This window comes from Ischnura elegans, chromosome 11, assembly GCF_921293095.1.
Source record: "Ischnura elegans chromosome 11, ioIscEleg1.1, whole genome shotgun sequence".
Lineage (NCBI taxonomy): Eukaryota > Metazoa > Arthropoda > Insecta > Odonata > Coenagrionidae > Ischnura > Ischnura elegans.
Window position 1 is genome coordinate 85,747,470 of NC_060256.1, and position 11,932 is coordinate 85,759,401.

An 11,932-nucleotide genomic window follows, 5' to 3' on the forward strand; every position below is an offset into this window, starting at 1 on the left:
GCATTAAAAATTGATCCCTTCAGAATTATTGTGTTCTGCAGAAAAATATCATGCATAAAGTCTTCAAATGCAGATCTTTACATGAACAAAATTTGGTCTTACTAACCGTCTTAGTGTCCTAAGGAATATTTTTTTTCTACGGAACTATTTGCCCATTTTTTTCGTCTAATCAACATTTGCTTTTTATAACCATATCCTTATTTGGCATTTGATAGGCATATCCTTGAAGCTACTGCATATTGTGCAAAATGTATTAAGCTGGTAATCAATACATGGTGTTATTTACGTGGTATCACTAACCGCTTTGCCTTTCCAGGTGACAATGAACTTTTTGAAAGGAGCTACCTAACCTTTCCTGAAATATTTATTCCAAAATAATACTTTCATCAGCATAGGAAAATTTACCTTCTGAAATTTTTAAAGCTAAAAAATAAAACATAATTTGACATTTGCACTCTCAAATACGACCAAAAAGATCGTATAAGTGTTTTTGTGTTCATTAGTTTTTTTACGAAAATGATTAAGGGACGATATACAAATATATTTATATGATACGCAAACTTAATGGTACAATATTATGTTTGCAAGTCTTTGAATTTTATTTTTTTCATAATTTTCATGGATCAGGGGAATGATATTCGGTCTCCATTACTATCAAATAATATTATGTACCCCAATTTCTTCAGGTTTACATTTCATGCTTTAAATATTTTTTCCCGCACAACCTTTATTTTTCATTGCTTTCTTTTGGGTGCATCAATAGTTAAAATTTCTCTCAATTTATATTCTGTTTCTCTTCCCGGTTTCGACTTCTGCTGTACCTTTTTTACGCAACTGGAGGAAAGAATAAGTCGGAAAAAATTGCGAGTGGGTGGTCTCCTTGCCCCTGTATTTTATTCTTCCGAGTCAACTTCTTCTCTCACTGAAACTTAACCATCTCACACCATCTTTTCCTTTCCGTTCTCACCCCGATGAAAAAATCCCCTTATCCCCCTACTCCTACGCCTCCACCCACTCAGTTTCCTCCCTTCCAGACCCTGAAACCCTCTGCGGTTGTAATCCTGTCCCAGGGAAAAGTCAAGTGCGATGAAATTCTGAGTTATGAGCTGAAATTGAATTTAATATCACGCTTTCTTTGCCCCTTTTTCCTTCTTGCCCCTTCTCCGCTACTCAGCCTTCTCTGCATTCCCAGTTCACGGCATCTTCTTCCTCTCCCCTCATTTTCCACGGGGTATATTATTTTTCTTCTTCTTACCCTTCTGCAGGGAATGACCTCAACCCACTCTTGTTTTCCAACTGTGGCTTTTTTATGCCAACACTTTCCTGCCTCCCAGAGACCAACAACTCTCCCAACTCGCTGCTTTTAATGACTTCTTTTATTCATTATTTTTGTAGAGAACAAAACTTGACTATTCGAAAAACAATTAATTTATTTTAAAGTCAAACTCAAAAATTCTAAGCACCTTTAAATTTTTTTTAGGTTCCAATTTGCCTGATCAGTCAGCATGATCTGTCATTTTCTAGTTTTTTTTTTAAATCATCACAAATATTTAGTTACCCCTCCATCGGAAATATATTAGGTTTCATAGCGTTTTGTCTTCAGATTGACATGTAAATAGAGCCTAAAAAATTTTATAACATTGATGGAATAAATGATCTCTAATGCTTTTTTGCCTACTTAAGAAACTCTTGCACATGCCGAGGGAGTAGCCAATCATTTTCACCTCTAGTAGAGCACCAGTCATAATGCCAAATTTCTCACAGTTTTTGTTAGTTGAAGATAACATGCAACCATGCACACAAATAAATTTATAAACGTTATGTTCATTTTTATTTGAATTTCTAAAATATCTGCAAATATTCTAACAGAAGTTGTCAATCGATTTGAAGAAAGAAATATTTATAACATTAATACAGTTTAGGAAATATTGCGTTTGGAATTCACTGTCAGAGAAAAATCGAGTCATAACGTGGAAACCTGGAGACCTTCCCAACTGTGTCAGTGCATATATATTCATGCAAGAGGTAGTATGAGGAGACGGAGACAAAGCAGCGGAGTTTCATTAAGTCAGAATTTTTTATAACTACGCAGTTATTGCGCGGTGGGAGGCATATTTCAGGTAGCGAGTTGTTGGAGTAGCAATAGTACTCTGATAAAGTCCAATTACAGAGGGTAAGGTATACTTGAAGAAATATCACTGACTCGTTTTCATTTGAAACTGTCGGATCCCTCAGATTTCTTGATATTGCCTTGTTTGCGTAGAAAATATTTAATGCTCAAGTAATTATTCGTGAAAAATGTTCACTTTCTCAGGTCAAATTTCATTGCTACTCGCTAGTATAAATCTTAGAAAGAGTCATACTCTTTGCTGCTCAAAATTTGCACCTTTAATAGAACCTTTGATGCTATTTTCAGCTTCAAAACATTACTTATTTGTAGGCTATGTCCACTTGGCAGGAATTTGGGATTGACACGTTTTATGTATAAGGTTGGAGCAGCTCAGATCTTTTGAGTTGACATCTTTCAACTTATAGATGCCGTATGCGTGTAGTAATTAATGAATTCAAGATGAAAAGTAGATGTGATTATTTATGCAGCTTTTGAAATGCGCAGAATGGGATTTACCTAATTTGCTTAGCATAAAAAAATCTTACGCCTGTAAAAAACGAGTGAGGAAATACTCTAAAAATGTATTTGTCAGCAATTGATCTAGTTTAATAGACTGCGCAATCAGCCAGCCACTTATTTCAGCTTCGCCTGCATAGAAATTGCCAATAAGCTGCAGACCGCCTCCTTGAAAGGAAGTGAGTGTCCAAGAATTCCAGCAGCGGGCGCCAGGCAAGTCTCAAATACACGTTCGATGAGCAAGCTGGAACTATTGGCGAGTCGGACAACAAAGCCGTGGGAGCAGGCGATACAAGGGAACCATTAAGGGGAAGAGAGATACGCTGACCCGAACTTCTTGCGAGGGTCAGATTCCTGAGATAGCAAAGTGTTGGCATCGGCAGAAGGAAGAGGCGAAGTTTTGGGCGCATCTGGAGGAGGCTGGTGGGGGGGGGGGGGGGGGGGGGGGTTAGTGGGGGCGAGCCAGGACGAGAGTAAGCAGTTTGGTTTCTTATCACTGTTGATTATTGGACACATCCCGAAAATATTGATCATGCGATAACTGAGCTCTCTCGACATGATTTGTGCGTCCATTCACCACACTCTAGTCTCTTAATTTATGTATATTTTTCCTATTTCTATGTTCCTTGAAGGTAGCAGAAAACATGGACAGCAAAAATTTTTTCATTGCTACCTCAGATTTTATTCAGCTTTGAATTTAAAAATAATTATGTATGAACTATTTTTACAAAATAAGTGAAGCAGCAAAATATTTTCCAACCTTTAATAATTCGCAATACTTACAAAATACTTGCGCATTTCTAATATGAGCCTTGCAAAAAATTTACTCTGGAAATACTGTTTCTTGCCTTTGCAACATTAGTATTTGACTAATAAATATGGCTGTAGAGATATCAACATGGTTATTAATGTCATTCACCGCTGTTATTCATACAAGATATGTATGAATCAACTAATTCGGTCCAATGCGTATTTATAATATTCTTTAATTTCATGTATTATTTTTGGCTCATCTAAAATTTCGAAAAGAGATAACATTCCTCAACGGAAAATTTCTTATTAAGCTTAAAGATTACTGTAATCGCTCACTGTGACTGAGAGAATCAAAGAAAGTCCTACATTGATGTGGAATTACTTGCGTATTTCTAATTTTACAGTAATTTTACTTATTTTTAGCATATATTCAAGTGATAAATTTATAACAGCACAAGGCTTAAAAATTCGCAATGGCACATGAGTATAATAGAGCCGTTGGGTTACCCATTCTTTTGTTAATGATTGCCATTCTTCCACTTTGGACTATGAGGAAGTTCTTTCTTGGCTGTTGCCAGGAGGGATGCAATAGGTATCTAGGGAAATTGGGGGCACAGAACCAATCAGAAGACCATCAGTATGGCTAGTGAGCAACTGTCGCAGCGTTGGACGATAAAATATTTTTTTCCTCAAAAAGGTTCTTTGGACGTAAAGAATGAGGAAATTGTGGTACTAAGGACTGTTGATCTTCATTTTATCTTTGGGAATGATTTCACTTGATCTGTTTGAGAAAATTAACAGTTATTTCAATTTGTGATCTTGAGGGATGTATGCGTGTAATATGATCGACCTGATTTTTTAACCATACTAATTTTACTCCCCATTGTACATTTAAAGAGATTAAATATGCATAACCCTACAGACCTTGCACGCATCACAAGTTTTGACATGAAAATTACTTACTTTAACTGTTTTCAAAATGCTTCATTGCCCACAGGAATCACTACTTTTTATAATTTCCTAAACAATTAATTGACAAGATTTGTTCGTAACTACTAACCTTCGAGATAAAACGCACAGTTATCCTAGTATCACCTAAAAATCTATCCAATTGAGACAAGTAATGTTTCAATATGAAATTACAGAATCGTGACATTATATTGTTCAGAAACGCTTTTTAAGGTATTTAATGCTGTCGAGCATGGAAATTATTTCTCAGACTTTTTGGCTCTAGGAAGAGGTTTTTTTCAGGTGATATTACTCCTAACATCTTTGAATGTATACATATCTATGCTTTCATTGATTTTCTTGTTATTTGATATATAATTCATGGTTTTTATTGCGGTAACAAATCGCGACAGATCAATATATTTTTGCATTAAACACTAATTCAGACATAACAGCTTTGGCGAGTAAAAAATACTACCCACATTTTTCCGACTGTTACTTGTGAGTACAAAACTATTGGCTGTCTAACGATATATGTTTAATTTTGCGGTATTTTAACCGAATATTTTACTTTTGCCTAGCATCCGAATGATTTGACTGTTAATAGTAAGATGTTAATAGTAAGTGATGGGGTAATTTTTTGGGATTTACGGAATGGAGGGACAGGGATGCCGACTTGCAAAAAAATATTGAGGGGGCCCAAACCGGGGATCATGCCCCGGAAACCTTTTTAAGTAGTGAGTTTTAAGTTTTTTTAGAATTTTAGAAGAGTCATATGATTAACATTAGAACCCTGATAACTCGAATATCGATATCTGTACACTCCAGGGAAATCAGCAAGCCTAACACAATATTTCCTCACACCCATAACGAATTTTTAAGAGGGCTCGGGCCCACTCAAGCCCCATGGAGTCGGAGCCACTGGACAGGAAGCCTGCTGCCAGCAATCTTGAGATATAAGTTTAATATAATTTCTTAAACACTATTAATTCTGTATGGTGTTTTAGATTGCATAAGTGTATTATAAATTGATAGTGAATAAGTGAATTATAAATTGGGAACACAACATAAAGATATGTTAAAATGCGACATGTTACAAATACTTGAGTATAATTCAATTAAAATATAAATATGTACTAGTTTTATTTTACATATAATTATTAGAAAACATTGTGACCGTAGTGTACCAGTTCTAGTAATAAGTGAAAAGGATTACAGGTGATACAGTATCCAAAGAGTGCATGCTATCTTAAGAATTACCCTTTCAACTCTTCCTTCGTATAAGAAACCTGAGTAGTTCTCCACCGTTGCAGGCATGAAGTATTCCAATATTCTCTGCCGTCCCGCTAAAACATTGGCTATCAAGGAGATGGGAGTCTACCTCGCATTACAACGTGAAAAATGAGGTCTTGGGACAGGCGCGGGGGATGGGTGGATGAAGACACTAGAAAGAAGAAGGGAAGTGTTTGGGAAATGTATGGGTCTCCGGTATCGAGAAGGGGGGAAGAGAGGCTCACTGAGCAAATTGACCGCTCAAGGCTTCTTCAAGGGAGAAGTATTAACAGATCCAGCACACCGCCTGCGGAGGACTCGGGATAAAAAAAAAGATTGGGTACGGGAAGAAATTGAGGGGAGTTATCTTGCGGAAGGGAGGAGGAGTGAGGGAGAAAAACCAGGCTGTTTGGAAGTGATGCCGGAGTTGGAAAATAAGGAGAGGTTTTTTTTCGTAGAATTTTAGAAGGCAGGAAGAATGTGTAGGAGCCAATTCCGGAAGCGAGGTATGCCAAACAACTTGTGTAAACAAAATGCGAGGAGGGAGGTTGCGTAGGACCTTGCGAGGAATGAGAATTGAGTATGGTCGCTATCCTTTACGACCAGCTATCGTGTATACGGTGGATGCCGGTCGAGTAATATGCCCGAGTTAACGCATAAGTTAGCGGGAGATAGTGCAAGTTGGGAGGCCCGATCGAGACGAGGCGCCGAGTCTCTCGCTCGGAAGGAAAATGTGTAGGAGGTAGAGTTGGCAGTTGGCAGGTAAGATGCAGGGAACAAGTAGTGAGCACATATGAGGTGTGTGCATCCATTTACATACTAAATTACTAGAAACGTAGGGAACAGGGAGGGATGGGGGAGATGAGACAGACAGCATTATTAAAGTATCGTCCACATAAGGAAAGAGGAAGAAAAAAGGTTGTGCTGTCAGCTGGAATTCTTGAATAACATTGCTCTATCAAATCGCTATCTCAATTTAAATTCTAAATTCCAAGATGCCGAAAAATTGGGTTATATTTTACAGTTTAGGGAAGTGTGGTAGCCTAATTGGTTTGGCAGCTGATTCAGGGGTCTCGGATTTAAATCCTGGGCAAAGCCCTCAGACTCCCAAAAGGAAATCCTCGGAAAGGACCTAGCCCCCTTACTCTGAATGTGAGAAATTTAAATGGCGGGAGGCGGGGGATGTCAAGACATTAGCCCTCAATAAATTAAAATGAAACACAATAATGATAACACAGCGAAACTCCCTAGAGTTAATTTTACTTTTTTCAATTTCTAATTTATTCATTATTTAAACATCTACGCTACGCTATCACCTATATATTCAGTATTTTAGTTATCAGGGAATATAATTTTAGGTACCCAAAGGGTATGTGAATAAAGTGTGTTCCAAACCATGAAGAATACTTGATTTTTATAGCAGAGGTATTGGCTGATTTGCGCCCCTTTCCCACTAATTCCATTGTATTTTCAAATCCATTTCCTTCCAAATTTTCACTACAAGCAAACCCAAAATCTCAGTAGCAAATTTTAACACAGTTATATATGTGTAGTGAATATCACGCTGGAGAAGTTTGAATCGCTCACAATTGTTTTACTGAAAAAAATTTAAGACCAGGCTATGCTGTTAACATCGGATACGCTGAACAAAATCGGCCGTAACACATTTCAGGAAATAAAAAGACCATGTCGATTTAGCGAAGTATGCCATCAAGCAACCGTCTCCTAACACCATAATGACCCATTACCTCTCCCTATTAAAGGTTAAATCAACATCAGGTTTCCTTGCCCTTTGGCTCATAAATTTCCTCCAGCACGACTCAAAATGCCCGAAGAAGACGTCACTTATGGCCTTCCCATTGTCTTCCGGCCCCTGGCTTTTGCTCAAACCTTCATTGTCTTTCATGCCAGCCATCACCTCCATTCAATCTTCTTCGGAACCAGCACCAGCGACAATGCCTTCATCTACGGCGTGTACGTCCATGTCTCAAAGCTGTCTGCGATATCTTTTTTTCCTTCGCGACGACCGTCGGCGGATGACAAAAGGCCTCCGTAACTGCCGGTTAAACTCCATGGCAACGGCAGCCGCCTCCTTTAAGCGCACTATTGTTTACGGCTGACTATGACGCGACAATCTGTGTCTGAAATAGCTGTTAGGATGTCTCCGATCGTAAATACGTCTTCTTCTGCCGGCCTCAAATGGATGCGATTCTCCAAGAGGCTTGTGGGTAAGGAAAATAAAGATAAGAAGGCTTGGGGAAAAATTAAAGACGTCAGCAGGGGAGCAAAATGAGTATTTTTCCATAAATTATTCGAAGTACGTGTTTTTAGGTAGTTTTAGTACTACCTAAAATTGTTTGTAAAATATGATTTGCTCTATGCATCGTTTAGATTCGATTAAAATTTTTATTTTTGCACTGGAATTCACAATAGCTATTTCAAACTTCGACTTAGAGTTTTGGATGGTTACGTACTAGTTCTGTTCCTATAATTTCCTAATGATAGCTATTATAAATGACCTTGTACTGTAGGGAATAGAAAGACTCAGTTGTGTAAACAATAATTTTTGTTGGTCGATTAATACTGTAATTGAAAAAAGTTTACTTTTTTGTAAACAAACTGCCTTATTATGAACCCACGATGTGTAAAATAGTTTCAAACCTAACTCCAATATAGTCAAAGCATTTACATAGTTAGAAGAAAGCGTTGATCCATTTGTCAACCTTCGAATTGAACAAATAATTTTAGACATTATCTTTTGAGAGCTTTTGTAGGTAACATAGAGAACTGCTATGTATTGCTTGGAGCTTAAGAAGAAGCTTCGTTATTAGGGGTGCAGAACTGAGTCCGGCATTGAGGAATTCCATTTCCCTTGGGTGATGGGTACAATAACATATAACAAATAAAAATAACGTATATAAATAGCAAGTAATGTGAAAACGCCTAAAGAAAGAAGTCCATATCCTATCTTTATAAGGTAAAGTGGTAAACTTTATATACTTAGTAGCTAAGAACACAGTTTTAAGAAAAACAGGAAAAAGTTGTTCCTTGGGCTGGTGGAACTCCTAAAAAAATACATTCGTAACTTTATTTATGGTGTGTAGTTAAAAAAGGTTAACTCAAGAATTTAATGCGCAATTATTTACAATGCCATAGTACAATGCGTAGTCGCTTTCGTGCATTAGTACCTAAGTACATTCTCAGATTTTCTAGACCATTATACTTTATGCTACTGAGTAGAGAATGAGAGAAAACGGAATATTGGGAGCAGATGAGCGGGTGAAGTATGATATGTTCATAAGGGCAATGTCATTCTGAGAACATATTTTCATAACCCCATGTCCCAGGGAACAAAGGAGTAGTATAGTGTATAATGGGGTGGAAAAATTTTCCAACATATACTTCATTCAATGCTACCAGTTCAGCAAATTGTACCTAATTCATCGTTACACATCACATTAAAGAGAGAGCATTTTTAAAATACTAATGACCGTTAAATTGTTTCTACTTTATATGAAAAGCGCCACTGTAGTTAGTTCATCCATTTTATATTGTACTTCGAATTTTTATAAATTCATATTTCAACATTTCGGTCAAAAATGTTGAAATACTTGCATGTTATCTTTTAACGTCTTAATAAGGGAAGGGTGTCGTAAAATTTCCTTGATCCAAATTTTGATGATAACTTCGAGTAATAGGAATATTGAATTTATTTTAATTGCTTTTTAAATACTTTTTAGAGCACTTAACATTTACCTTTTTGACATTGATCTAACTTATTTACCTGATTTGGTGACGCTTTTCAATATAAAAAGTGATAAAATTAATTTCGGCTCTTCAAGATGGGAATCCCTATGCTGGCCTAATTTTAAAATATTTGCACTAGTAAATAATGAAGTAGATCATAAGGTCCACATGGTATTTATAAAATTTTCAAAGAGATTTAAAACTTGAAAAATATGTGAAGAGCAAATGTAAATGCCAAAACGTTGATGAAACATATGTTATGTCCACAATTTCCTTAAAAATCATAATAAATCACTTTGATACATAGATTTAGTGAGCCAAAAGAAGGCTCGTGAGAGCGTACGCAAGGGAATATGTGCTGATTGAGATTTTTCACTGCAAAACAGTCTCTCCACTTTACAGTGTCAGGGTAATTCGCTTAACTGTCAAAATTATGTCCAGTACTTATTATTATTTAATGTTAGCAACTAAAATTGAAATGGACTTTAGAATAATAAGGGGTTTGTTTCAATTTGAAAAATAGAATTTGCGGGTATTGGTGTATTGCCGGTAGCATACGTACATTACGCCATGCCGAACGACATCTTAAGATGTCACGAAAAAAAAGTTTAAAAATAAATATTTCCCGTTTGTTACCGGCAACTTTAGATATCAAGGTAATCATTATAAACCGAAATCTATTGGAAATTAAAATAAAAAAATTCCGTCACCCGGAACACCCAAGATTTTGTCGGCCGCATGGAATGTGTTTAATTTTGTTTTTGTTCAAATTTTTCTCTCTCTGAAAATGGAGTAAAACAGCAGCCTTCTTAGCTTTACCCTGAGTCTGTCTTTTTGAGAAAGGTCCGAGAAGGTTCCGATTTAATATGTAATTTTACTCGGCAAGCAAAAAACAGGTTACCATAAAAGTAAAGGTCAGCGATTGTATGAATGCAATTTCACTGAAACAATTCTGTAGATGGAAAAGTTAGTATTCAAAATCAACCTGGGTAATTTTATACTTACCCACTAATTCCCTTTGTGATAAATCAAAGTCGTGATTTTTTCGTGATTCAATGCTGAAATGTTCCGAGAACCTTAAGCTAAACTAGCTCTTTTGGGGGATAATCTCGGCCAAACATATCCGTTTTTCGTCTCCAAACACTATAGTCAATATCGCCTCAACCTCTCAATGTGTTTCCTCTAGTGACTTCCGAATGCAAACTCACAGACATCCTGTTTGAGGAACAAATAGCCCACCCCGATGTCAACAAGGCCTCGGGAAACGTACCTATCACTGTTTTAAGGATAGGGTTCTTCTGCCAACATTGTGCGAAGGCACACTGCCTAGTCTTCCACTAAGCCAATCTTCTCACTAACCCTGAATCTATTATTGATATACTTAGATTTTAATCCGTTGATTCTATTCGATATGCAAACAACTCCAAATGCTATTATTTTTGGAGTAAAAACAGAGGATTCGTCTTCTCAGGGCCGTCTCGCGTAAATATCGCAGAAAATTTGATTTACTTAGTTTTATAATTTTTTCTCTTAGCAGTCGGTGCGTAATTTAGCAATTAAACATTTTATAACGATTTCTTTCACTTGATCATCATGACAAAATTTTATTCACGGTTGAGGGAAAAATATGCCCATTCTGAAAGTCGGTGTAAGTGGAGTAATTTAAACACACTTTTGAGCTATTATCGTTGTAAAATTGTAGAATTCCATTCTTCATCATTCAACAGGAGTTTTGGTCTTTTTTAATATCGGCCGCATAGCCAGTACCATTGTTAGAGTATGTTCATCTTTTAGTGACTGCCATAAGAGCAGCTATAACTTTTAATAATGTTCCAACTTTCCAATCTTCATCCATTCATCCCTAGATCTTCAGAGTTTTGTTCTTAGCTGGTATGTTTTGGGATGAAGGCATGATTATAATCAAGTGCGCAATTCGGAAATTTTGGAGGAAAAAATCATTTGAATTGACGAAAATGGCGGCTAATTGTCATTATTTTAATGTATAATTCATATTTTAACGTTTATTCCTGTCATGGTGCTTTGTAGGTGTCATACCGAATCATATTCCTCCAATATAGCACTTCATTTTTTCGTGTATTAATCATTTGGGTCCATCCTTACCTCTCTTTATTTCGCGAATATCTATAACATTTCCTTGCCATAATTGAGATGGCTACTTGTCCGTAGTCTTTCCTTGAACAATTCAATGAGTTAAACATAATTCTTCCTTAACTTTTTTCGGTGATGAATTGAATAACTTTCTCCAATATGGCAATCCATTTTTTTCGCATCTCAATCTTTCGAGTCCATTTTTAGCTCTTCTGACCTCTGTTTTTGCACAGCAAGCGATATAGTTTTTGTTCGACCTACCTTTGCGTGCGGATGAAGAGAGGCTGGTGAACTGGGAGGATGCAGAGGCGGAAGAAGAATGAGTAGAGACTAGGAAGAGTGAGGAACACGAGGAAAGAACGGGAGGCGAAGAAGGGAGGGAGATGAGTAAGCTTCTTGAGCGGAGATGGAGGGGGAGTAGTCGGACTCAGGTGCACTGCCTATTACTAATGCAAGGGATCCGAAGAGGGTGTGTAA